Raw genomic sequence first — 13,425 nt, forward strand, 5'->3', positions numbered from 1 at the left:
ATGGCAGCAGGCACAAAGACTCTGCAGTCCACCAATCCAAGTGGACATTATGAGCGACACTTACACGCTCACACCCACACACCAATACTCGCATACATGATTGTTCCGTCATACGCCAACATTGGCGACATGGCCAGGAAGTCCAAGTGGCAACGGAAACTTTTAATTGTTTCTGCTGTTGCTTTTGCGCTTCCGTTTCTTGAAAAATAAAATGAATTAAGCCAAAAGAAATCCACAGAACCTTTCACTTGAACATTTTTGCTTGCGGTTATTTGGCCATTTCTTTTGGCTTGGTGCATGTCGTTCCGGCCTTCTTAACTTGGCCGCAGTCGTCCACCGTAGTCGCCATTGTCCCCGCTTAACCGGATCTCTGCACTTGCTGCTTGGCACACAGTCCTACTCTCTGTTCCTGTTCGCTCGCTTGTTGGCCGTACGCTTTACGGGGTTATTAAAAATCTCATTATCATTGCCGTTGCGGCGTAAATTTTAATTGTCCGTTAAAAGTACCCCGTTTTTTTTGCCACCTTGCCATCCTGCCTTCTATGTGGCTATTTGGTTAGCGCTTGTGGCCGTCAACTTGTGTGCACAAATCAATTTAAAGTTGTTTGACTAAGTTGATTAGATTGAGATGAATTTGCGTAATGTTTGCTGGCAGGCTCGGAGGAAGGCCTTTCTCTGCTGGCCACCCTTCTATTTGTTTATGGCAAAAGTTGTGCACATTTTGAAATGCTCTCCATTGGCCACCGGCGAGGTGCACTGGCAGCTGGGTGGTTGCCCAGGCATGTCATGGCCTTGCTTGCATATCCCAATGGCATTTTGCATGTTCAGCATGCAGTGTGTGTATGTGTGTGTGTGTGTGTGTGATGTGCGGCATGCAAATTATTCACACATCTGTCAGGTATCGGAGCTATAGGATTTGCCCGGCTTCGTGTACGCAACTCGCAGCTTATGTGGCTCTTGCCCAGTCGAAACGTGTCATAATACCACAGCTCAGTGTGTGGCAGCATGATGCTCTTTGCATGCTGGATATGTCGCGCTAAAGTGTGTAGTTCATACACATATTCTTCATGCATATTCTTACGGGATTTATAGAATGCCGTTTCCCATCAATATATGAAACAAACCAAAACAATTTTCCAAAAAATATAATATAAAAGCAATATTTTTATTGAAAAAGAGCCAATTAAAAGTAGTCTTACAAATTCCACTACCATGTTTTTATTGAAAATGTGTCCCATCCCAAAAATTTTAGTGGTTTCTTTGCTCGTTGAATCTTTACTTATTTTCTTTAACGCAATAGTCATTGAAAATTGGCAAAAATATTAAAAATGTAATTACATCATCTTTCATTTAAGTTCATAATCTAGTAAAGGCAAGCTTATGAATGCTATAGTTCCTCTATATGTATGAGAAAGAAGCCCACTTATGTACGATATATGTATATGTACTTGTAATTAAGGCATACGTTAATATGAAAATAGTGCTTACCAGTGCTTGCTTTTGAAATAGTTGGGAATTTGAACCGACATGGCGGAACATTGGTTGGTCTATAGAAGTTCGGTTTTTGTTTGCATTCTGCGTTTATTTGATGTTATTCCGGTGGGGCCTGTGGAATATAATGAATAAATAATTAAGTTTATTAATGTTCTTTCAAGAATTTCCACATTGTCGCATTATTTTCAGAAACACACACACACACACATGTTTATTAAATTAACAATGCATATATAGAGTAGTTGGTATCTTTAATGGTCCCCAAAAATGATTTGAGACTTCTAATGTCTAATTGATGTTTACTCGTGCTGTGTGGTAGATCTTCCCAAATCTTATTTGCTACCCTTTCACAAATAATAAATTCCATTACCTAGGCAATAAATGCCGAACGTCGCGACTTCGAAAACGTGCACAATTTTAAGCGCTTAATGCCCAACAAAGTCCATGACCAGACTTAATACGCACAAATTAGCCAAATCCGTTGAGCACAAAATGTACAAAGCGTTGACTAACAAGAGCGCATAACCCATAACCACTTGGGGCACAAATTTGTTACAATTTTAGGCTTACATTCGCAGCGATGCCAACAAATTGAAAGCTGTCTGTAGTGCTATGTCAGTACGAGTATGTGTGCCTGTATGTTTGTGGGTGTGCGGGAGCATGGCGTTGTCCTTCAAAATCACCAAAGGCAACAATCATTTATGGCGGACTTAGGCGCAAAGTCAGCCAATCGCTTATTATGCCAAAAAGCCCAATCACAAAATCGTGTCTTAACATAATTTTTCTTGTGCCCTTGCAGTTTTCCAGTCTGCACAGCAACAACAACACTACGCGCAGGCAAAAAATTACATTTACGTGCTTTCAATGTGTAATTAAGGATTATTTTGTGCTCAAGTGGCTGCCCGTTGTTGTCTGCAATGAAATCAGTTGGGGCAGCTGCCGCCGAGAAAGTCGAGAAGCGTGACTTCGGGAAAGCTATGTATTTTTTTGTATTTTTTTTAGTACTTTGTGTTGGCCGTTGTATCTGCAAAAGCTGACTAATGACTGTGGCCGAGGCCAAAAGAGTTTTATTTTGTTTCGCTCGGCTGTTGTCCTGCCACCTTTAAGAGGCCTTTAAGTTTAGGGCTGTACTCAAGGCCGATATTTGTACAGCTGCCGCTCAATTTGCACTCGAAGCTGTAGGGCAGTTTATATGCAGCTTTATTTTGGTCAGCATTTTTTCTGCGTTTTTGTCGCAATAAATTTACCTTTTTTTGAGTGTGTTTTTAAGCTGTGCTAACAATTTTTTTTGCTGCACTGTTGGAGGGTGTGTGTGTGTATTTTCTTTGTAAATTAACTTTAATAAAAGTGGCGGACAAATAAAATACATTCGCATGTGGTGGCATGCTGCATTGGCCCTTCTTTCTATGCGTGGCAATGAAAATCAATACTATATGCACATGGATTGCATATTCAATGCGCAAATGAATGGAAAAAGTGAGTTATGGGCATTTCCATTGTTTTAACCCATTCTGCTAGTGCTTGAAAGCAGGAAACCAACAATACAATATCGAGTATATACCACATTTAGATTTTTATTGTTTCTAGCTAAAGCCCATTTTCAGTAGTTTTGTTTTGCATATAGTAGATCGCAATTTGCAATTCTTTTAATCCCTTAACATAGGAGTCAGTAATCAATTTAATGGTGAAGCTATGATAGAGGAAGATGCCCTTAATTTACAAATTTAAGAGGGCGATTTACATCGAGTTGGTAGTCCGGGCTGGCTAATTTATGAGTTAGTAGCAGAGAAAAGCGGTCATAGTAAAAAGTACTACAATTGTTTGTCCTATGGTTCTATAACTTGCAATCATAAAACAAATTACTATTAGGAAAACAAAATTAATAGTCATATACAAAATAATAATCGCAATCTCAAATGTTTCGAATTTTTTACACTTTTCTTTTTCACAAACTTTTAATAAACTTGAATAATCTGTTAAAAACAAAAATATTTCATTGGTTTATATATAGATTGAGTGTGTTGCTGGCAGAGTGTTTGGGCTATTTCAGCTATACCTCCAAGTATGTTAGGGTAATTGTGGATACATTCGTTGCAAATTTCTCTACTAATGTTGTCCACATTGCTGGTACAGGCATTTCTCTATAGCTGCGATCCATACGTCGAGACTGGCTTTAAACAATATGATTTTCTTCACCAATTACTGAGAGTAATATGAGCTAATACACTTTTTGGTATCGGTGTCGAGATGTACACCAAGATATATTACACGTATTAGTTGTGTGAGCATGACATGTTCATTTGTTGTACATTGATTTCGATCCGGCAGTTGGCCACAAATGCCAAGGGGTCAGCCAAAACTCCAATATTGCACGGTCTTCTGCAAACGACGATTTGTTATACCTCTGCTCATATTTCATACTCTTGAGTAATAAAGTCTTTATGACATACTGCCCAGACTCTATTACTGATATATGCATACTTATTTATTAAAAGGTTTTGTCATGTTTGGGTGAAGTAGCTTAAATTTCGTGATTCTTTTGCTTACATTATTACACAGTAAATATACTTGTACAAGTAATATTGTTTTAAATTGAAGACTTCTCTTAACAACCGTTGACATATTTATATTAACTTTTAGATTCAAATTAGAAAAAACGACAAGGAATTAAAAATAGCTCAGGGTGAAATAAATTATAGTATTACAGTTTTCGAAAAGAACTATTCCATTTTGGATTTATAAGTACGCAGTAAAGCTTCTGAAAATGGCAAATACATTTAACATTTTTATTATTTTTCGAACAATTATGTTTTCTGTTTTAAACAAACTGTAATATGGAACTTTTTTTTAAATAACTCTTCTTCATGCTAAAATGCATCTGTGGAGCCAGCAGCAATTTAAACTCTTATTGTATTAAGTGCTTATAAAAAATGCATTGCCGTAAAATGTGCGCACATAATGAAAACATATTGTAATAAAAATACTACACACAGTCATATCGACAAACAAATAGAGAGATATATATATATAGAGAGAGAGAGAGAGAGAGAGAGAGACATGCGGACTGACACTTACTATGTGGATAGATGCCGAACAAAAAATTAGTAGCCACAAACAAAGAATATTAAATACAAGCAGAGTTCCGATTGTGTGGGCAGAAAAAATGCCGGAAAGGGGGCAGTGGAGAGGGACGAGAAGGGGGTGCTGGGCTGCCTATTTGTTTAACGGCATTGGCCAATCAGGCATTCAACGCAATTCGGCAGCCAACCGCTTAATGTGGACCCGTGTTGAATTGCTGTTGTTGTTTTTGCTGCTGCTGTGTGCTGCCGTTGTCATTGTGCATAATACCGTTATCGCGCTGTCACAGCAGCAAAAATGCTAGCAGTAGAAGTGGCATTAACAAAATGGCATCTACAGGCTGATGTAGAGGCATAGAAATGCAGCGACTCATACTGTGCGTATACACAATCCCCACACACACACACACACACACACACACACACACACACACACACAGATAAAGAGGGAGAGCGACATTGGTGCATGTCCTTGTAAAACAAACATGAACAAATAGATGTGACACGGCAAAAGGCAACGAAAGGGACTCGCAGGACATTAGCATAGACAATTATCAATGTTTATGCATGGTGTATAAATTCTATTATCCATCATTTCTGCTTTAATGCGTAGTTTTGGATTATTTGGGATTGTTTCTAAACAAATTTATAGTCTCGTCAAGACCCTAACAATATGCTGTGTACTTTGGTGATTATGATTCATTGAAAATAAAATGACAGAGTTGAGGAAAGTTATTGAGAGCCCCAATGGACTGTCCAATTAGATTTTATTAATTGTTGAATGTTTCGGTTGAAAAGAACCAGATACATGTTTTTCCATTTAAAAATCGTATAGATAATAATTTTTATTGTTTATTGTTTCTTTTTTTTCTTCTTGTTATTGGTAGGCAGAATATTTAGCAGATAATGGGCTAAACGAGGTCGCATCCCTCATGATCGACAGGCTTTTTTGTTAGGTTATCAGATTTTGTGGAACTTGGTTGCCCATTTATGTTTTAAAAATTAATAATTAATTAATTAATAATTATTTATAGCCAAATTGATTGCTTTATTTGTTCCTTTTATTTTAGTTTGTAATTATTAAGTTACTGTTATACTTGTTTTATATTATATGGAGAGTACCAGTTGTAACGACGTCTAATTTTTCCCTTTGTGGAAACTGGGAAAGCTCAGGATTTATCACAGTTCGTAACAAATTAATATTTGCTAAGTTGGGTGCCACAAAATATACGTTGATTGTAGGTTTCTACATATTTTTCTTGTAATCTCTTTAATTCGGCTGAACACACCTTCAACTGATTCTGCGGCTTTACGAAAACCGTCGACTCTTAACGGCAGGATTCCTCCAAGACTCGCTCGAATGTGCCGAGCTTCTCTTTCTATTTAAAAACAACCTACTATGACAAAATTAGATGTTTCCTTGCGCATTTCTCTCATGGTAATTGTTTATCTACCGCCATTTGATCCTTGCGCCTGTCGTTCGTCGTCGTTTCAACTGATTCATATGTACACCACAGAACAGAATATCCAGGCAAATAAAATGCTGCATTAGGTATTATAAGCAGTGCTACTTATGTATAAAAAATTGTGCTAATCATTAAAAAATGAAATACATAATTATAGATACACACCAATTTATGAGCCAATTTTTGTAAATAAATGAAATGAATGAATGAAATACAAAACAATACAATACAACAATTATAAATACAAAAAAATTTAGTGGTTATAAAACTTTCAAATTAATATCAATTATTAAACACTTATTATATAAAACCATTTACTAGGAAATATATATTTTTCACTTGCATAGTTCCTTCCCTATTTTTTAAAACATTCAACATTTCAAAATAAGTAATGCAATAATAAAACAAATAGAAATAAAATCGTCGCAATTAATAAATCAACAATTAATTTTTTATCATATACATAGATACGTAAGCAATATGTAGAATCAATTAACTATTGACTTTATTACATATATCAAGCAAATAGTTATTTTGGAATAAGGAATGTTCAAAAAGTATTAAAAAGAGCTTAGATTGTTATGTACAGTAGAAGCACAGTTAATACCTTCCAGCCGGACTCTGGTTAGTGTACAAGTTCATCTTTCCTGCGGTCATTATGTCAATTATTTGTGGACTTAACTTAAACACTTGAACATAGACATAAACACACACTCGCCCCATACAATGCCCCAAAGGCATGCGGAATTCAATTTATTTGTATCGGAGCGCGTTTATTTCAACGCTTATTAGCTTTAAATTTATTTTCAATTGCGTCTGTCATTAAATAATAATTTACGACCATTTTGACAATGCTACAGTAACAGTGGCGGCAATAACAACAATAACAATGCGAAACACATTTACTTCTCCTTCGATTTCAACCTCATTGTCGAGTGCAGTCGCCGTTCAATTTAAAGACAGTTGCTTTGTTGACCTGAACCTGAACCGACGATGCCCGAAAAGCGGAAAGCGAAGAGCAGACTGACTGCAGCTCTTACTCCTGCTCCTTGCTATTGTTATTGCTGTTGTTGTTGTTGTTGTTGTTGCGATTGTTAGGCGCTTATCGCCAATGCCATCGCTGCTTGTGCGCGCCCAGTTCGAAGTTCAGACGCTGGCAGCATTTGTCTCAGCAATTGAATTTACGCGCCCGACGCTTACACAATAAAAATTGTTGCTAAGGATGCGCGTCCTGGCCTCTAGCTGTTCCCTGTTCCCTGTGCTGTTGTTATTGTTGTTGTTGATGCCGTCAGAGACACTGAGAAAACTTTGGTGTTTGATTATTTTAAAGCTTTAAATTATCGCTTAAGTTTTTTGTTGTCAAATTATAAACGAATTTATTTTAGATTAATTGCGCGTAAAGTTGCAAACAGCAACAACTAGAACGCCGCCACATCACAGCAACTAACAATGCTGAGAGCGAAATCCAAGGCATTGGCAATGGGGATGAGTGATGCTCCTTCTAACCACCACTCTTCTTCTTAGTACCCCTCCTCCTGGCTTCCGCAGGGATGTCTACAAGCGCGTAAATGCGCTCATTTTAAATGCGTCTTCGTTTGAGCATCAAATGGCATTATTTATTATTTTGCTGCTCGTCGTCGCCCCATAGCGCCCAGCAATTCTCCTCAGACCTCATCAGGACACCCTTCCAACTGTCTCTCAACTGTTGTTCTGTTGTGTAATTTCAATGACACCACAAAGGTTTCGCCTACGCGCCTTCTCCAAACATTTTCCTTCGCTCTGCTGTTTGTTGTCTTTTGTTTTATGTTCCGGAAAATAATCGGAAATTTTCTCTTTACTTATATAATGTTAATAGTTATCTGTGCGCCACTGACTCTTTCGCCTTTTCTTTAAGTTTTCCCCGTTTTCTTTTTGGCTTGTGTTGTTGTCAGTGTTTTGCTGTCTGCTTGTTCTGTGGTTTACTTTGAAAATCATGTCGAGCTCGTCCTGAATTGTCATTTTTGTCGCCGCACAGCACAGCTTTCGCGTCTTTTGTTTTGGAGCTTGGGGTTTGGGGTTTGCGCCTCGAGCTGTCCAGGATCGACTGGAGTTGGGGCTTGGACCGTCGGCTAAAAGTTTCGTTCGGGCGCAGTTATTTGTAATTTATGTAACTATTTCAGTTAATCGAGCGTAATTGATTTTATTTTGAGCTTTATTACGTTTTGGCGGCTGCCGTTTTTGACGCTCTAATTTTTTGTTGTTTCCAAAGTTTGGCCAAGTCGATGTTGGGGCAATTGTTATACGCCTTAGATTTGGCTTTTGGTGTCGTTTGTGGGGATTTATGGTGGCATGTGATGTGGTTATGGAGCAGAGACTTTTTTTAAATATTAAAGAAATGAAATATAATGCAATACTTAATAATATAAAAGGTTCACGTAACTTTAAAGCTCTTAGATAAGCTAAGCTATAACTAAGTCTACGCTTACAAATGTGCGTGAATCAATTAATTGAGTTTTTCATATGAATTGTGTTTGCAGCTGAACAAATAAAGATTAAGATTATTTACCATCATTTGTGAAGAATATTTGTGGAGTTAACAAATGGGTAAGAATTTTTGCTCAGATTCATGGGATGCCTCCAAATTGAACCATCATTGTGGAAAGAAAATGTGAGTGGGGCAGGGAGATACGCGATTGAAGTGAAACTTCGTGGATCGAAATCGATGTAATCGATGTTTTATAAAACGTTTAATCGTATAAAGTCAAATGCATACCTAAATTTACAAACTATTACTTGAAATTGTCGCTGATAATGTCTAATCTTATCGAAAACGACAGTAAAAATTAATAATTAATTAATCAATCCATTGATGATGTTCGCCACGTTAGTGGGCAAATGTATTTGTGCTTCCGAACAAATTGAGGCAACAAATTCGCGTGTGAGTGTCCTGCTTTATGTACCGATTTATACGCGTATTTACATATATACTTTAAGGGACGTGCATAGTTTTCCCACACATTTTTTGCCTAGACCCAATTTGAGAGGAAAATAATTGATCGCCTAACTGACAACTCAAGCGATGTGGTGGAAATTTAAATGTTGTCTTAGCCACCCCATCCCACGAAAGTTTGAGCTCATTACTGTCATTTTTGAGACTTCATCTAACTGCCGGCGCTAAGTGAACTGAGTACTTAGCCTACGTCTACAGCGGGCTACTCATAAATAATTAAGCCGCCTTACTTGGAATATGCTCTCGAGCAGCTCAGACCAGTTGTCAGACGGGGTCCAGGACTGCGTTCCTCCAAATTAAAAGCAACAAGCACAACTTGTAGCGTGTCGCTCCCACACACACACACACACACACACACACACACACACACACACACACACACACACACACACACACACACACACACACGGCAACATGTTGATATATGTACACTTATATACTCAGCGGAGGATGCGCCCGACTCCGATTCACACGTAGGCGTAACAGCGTAAACAAACGAAAAGTGACTTTGGCATTAGATTGGAGGAGGAGGAGGAGGAGGAAGAAGTTGCTGAATGCGCGGGCCAGCCAATGTGGCAACCAATGGAGCAGCAGCAGCCTCCATACGAGCTCACGCTGCGTGTCAACAAACACGAACGCCGGGCAGGAAGCAAAAGTCGCGCCACTACTTGGCCGGGGCTTGAGCTGAGACACCGGTGCCAACACCGGCCTATATACCTATGTATGTCGGGGCTATGGCTCCAGCTATGGCTTTGGTCGTTGCGCCATATTAGCGCGGCGTGTCGGGTAATTTATGAAGCTGCCCAGTTGGGCTGCCCGACAACATGGCTGGCTAGCTGGCTGTAAATATCTTTAAAAGGCGCTGTTAAAACAAATTACTGTCTGGTTGCCATATTTAGGGCCGGAGGCCTGTAGTGGCTACATTGACGGCCACAATGCGTCGTGCCACGTTTGTCGTTTACCTGCACAGGACTCTGCAGGACTCCCCAAGCGCTGCCAGTTCCGCTTGCCCACACCAAAAGTTATTAAGCGAATTTCTCAAGCAACACGGCATGAAAGTCCCGCGGGAATTTTCAACAGCTTTCTCCCCCCTCTCCTCTCTCCACTCTGTGCGCATTGTGGATTTTTGTTTTCGGGAGCTTAGTCGAACTTCCGACAACGGCGCACATCTAATTTGTAAATTTTATGCGTCTGTCTTTCTGCCTGGGTGTGTGTGTGTGTGTAAGAAAGCTGCTCGTACTTGGCAGTGTTGTCAATTTCATTTTAAAGTTGGCGCATATGCAACTTACTTGGGCTCGCTCCTCATGAGTTGCCCTTTTCTTTTTTCTCAATTTTTTTCTTTTTTTTTTTTATCTGGCACGTACTCGTGCCGTCACTTGCTACCCCCGTTATTTAACCATAACTTTGCGGGCTTGTCGAACAGATTTTTTTTTTATACTGGTACATTCCCCGGTTTGGTTTTGACTGGTTTGGGGGACTGGGCTGTCAATATGTTTGGCTATGCATAGATGAATTCGCTATAAATTTTGTAGACACTTCAACATGTCGTCATGTGCTTGAATGGCTTGGCTTTGCAAGTCTATTAATAGCCTGGTATATACGAGTATATTCGAGTCAGCTGCCTGTTAAAGCCACTCGACAAGTTTGCAGCCGTGGTGTGCTCGCATTAGAGTTCTTTCGTTTAGGTTCCTTTTTTTGTGTGGGACAGCATTTAGTGAAGCCTCAATGCGCCAAATAAATTTAATGCAAATTACAATTTTGTGCCAAAAATTAAGTTAAATTATGCCGCATGCTACGCACAAGCCCACACAATAAAGAATACCACAAAATGTACAAAGCAATGGCAAGCAACGCCCAGCTAACTGCCACAAGATGAAGGAGATGTGGAAGGAGACGCAAAGGCCCAGCTGGGTGGGGGGAAATAGAAAGAACAGTACGCGGCAGTCTTCCAAGGTATACCAAGTCAATGAGGGGAGGCATCCAGAAGGAAACGCACATTTCTTGTATAGTACGTGTTTGTGTGCGCTCGCTTCTTCCCAAAATTGAAAATGAAAAGTCAGAACTTGAAAATGATAATCAACGTCAACAAATTCTAGCAGCAGGGGTGCGAGTGCAAGGGAACTCTGCAAAAACTGTGACAGTAGCTTCGGCTCTTGAGGTGAAAAGTTGTGGGGTGGGGGGTGGGGGGCGCGGAGCCGAAAGGCGGCAGCAGTCTGTATAATGATCTAATAAATTTCATTACCGCAGCGAACAATTTTTGCATTTAGCGTGGCTCGAGCAATGGAACATGGGGGCGACGTTGCTTTTGCGTATCGACGGCATCTATTAAGGCACATGTGGGCCACATTAAGGGCGGCGATTGCCAAAGGGGCGGCAGCTTCATCTGCTTTCCACATACGAGTACATGCTGCTCTTGAGGTGCTGAGTTTTTCTCTTTAAGCGCGTCAGGCAGGTACTTGAACTTTCTGCATACCATTGGCAGCAGCATTGCCCAACTTGCGTATTTCTTAGAGCACTTCAAACTTTCCAACTTACGTCCTCGACGGGCTAATGGCAATTTCTGATACACATGCATGGCATGTAGACGCCCCCAGAAGCATACTGCATATGTCAGCACTTTACTTTTTGCAATAGGGTTTAAACTTGTTCTGCTAACTGCTTGCTATTCCAAATCGCTATCAACTTTCTTGTACATCCAGATTTGTTATTTTTTCTTCTCGATAAATGAATTGTGTTTGCAAAGAATTGAATATTGCATGGCTTTAAAAGCTTCCTCTCAAACATAACACTTGGAGAAGATGATGGCACCAGCAGTAGCGTTGGATGTATATTTTATTTCCTTGAAATAATTGCTTCTCATTTTCCATTAATGCCGTTTATCATTGATTCACATGTTTATCTGCAATTGCGTGCTTGAGTAGCGGCTATTTTGAAAGCAAACTTAAAGCGCCTGCATTTATGATTTGGGATTTTATTATCAGTGCCTGGAAACTCTTGAGACTGTTTACAAAATGGGTCGTCATTTCCAAATAGCAAGGGCTATTTAAGGAGCATTTTGAAATGGATCGCAATTTTTGTAGCAGACTAAAAATCTGGCCTTGCTTCAAAGCAATGTTTGGAGTCGAGAACAAGTGTGGAAAACAACTTTAGGAACTTCGGGGCAAAGGTAGAGTTTAATCATTGACGCATAACAATAACGTATGTTTCTTTTTTGCAGACTTCTTCTGTTGAAAGCATTTGATTCAGCCAACAGCAGAATGCCAGAGTCGATTATTTCATAAAAAGTCAAAATATTGTTAAAACTAAGGGCTAACAAGGGGCTTGCCACGAACATTTTCTGGTGCATTTTCACTTTAAATGATTTAAATCTGCATTGACTCTCATGAGAAACAAGCAATGTTGTGTATATGTCGATAATGATAGATCGAAATGTGACAAGCCGTGGAATAAAGACATCTTCGGGAATTTGAAAATTTGTGTAACTAGTCGTTTCATATGAAATGCCTTCGTTTATTTTTTCCATTCTCGAAATGAGAAAGCTTGCACTTACATCTAAAGCAGAGTCGTACCTAATTCAGACCTTAAGCACATCTTCATGTTTGTATCTGCTTACAAATCAAATCATCTATCTCGAACTTGCTTTGTCACTATCGTTGGCACAGCACCAATCTCGATTTATGCTACCTTGTGCAAACAAAACCTCTGTCAATAGAAAAATTCGTATTTGAAGAACCAATAATCATCGCATTTCCGCAAACACTCGATGGTAAATAAAAAAGAAACGTAGTCCATGGCAGCCATGTCACGAAGGCGCACATGAAAATTTCATGGCCACTTGTCGGGGCCACTGCAACAAATTCAAATATTCATAAACGACGAAAAATGACAGATTAACACAAATATTGATACAACAACGTGCACACACGCGCGCTGCCCGCTGTCCGCTTCCTCCTACCCCTGACTAGTCAACTGTCCGACTGTCCGACTGTCGGGCTGACCACCACCTAGTGTATACTGTATATGGCTGGCAAGTGACCCCAAAAAAGCCACAGGCCAGTGCTTAGGCCTGTTGACTTTTGGCTGTCACGCACACAAGCTTAGGCCGCAGGATATAATGCCAACGATGAGCTGGTCGTTCGGATTGGTTTTGCAAATGCGCAACGCGTCTGCTGCTCGGTTATTGGAGCAGCAGGCATTGTTTTGAATAATTCGCACTAAGTATGAAATATTAATGAGTATTTTTGTGCTCTTGTTTCGGCACGAAACACCCTGCGTATACGCAATAAAATTGAATATGCAGCAAATGATGCCCAGTCGAGACACACGCCACAGATTCGTTCATAATCACTTTGGGCATCCACTTGAGATTGGTCTTGATTATGATGTGGTCTTTTCCCAT

Source organism: Scaptodrosophila lebanonensis, unplaced genomic scaffold (assembly GCF_003285725.1).
Source record: "Scaptodrosophila lebanonensis strain 11010-0011.00,11010-0021.00 unplaced genomic scaffold, SlebRS2 tig00000001-arrow-pilon, whole genome shotgun sequence".
Taxonomy (NCBI): Eukaryota; Metazoa; Arthropoda; class Insecta; order Diptera; family Drosophilidae; genus Scaptodrosophila; species Scaptodrosophila lebanonensis.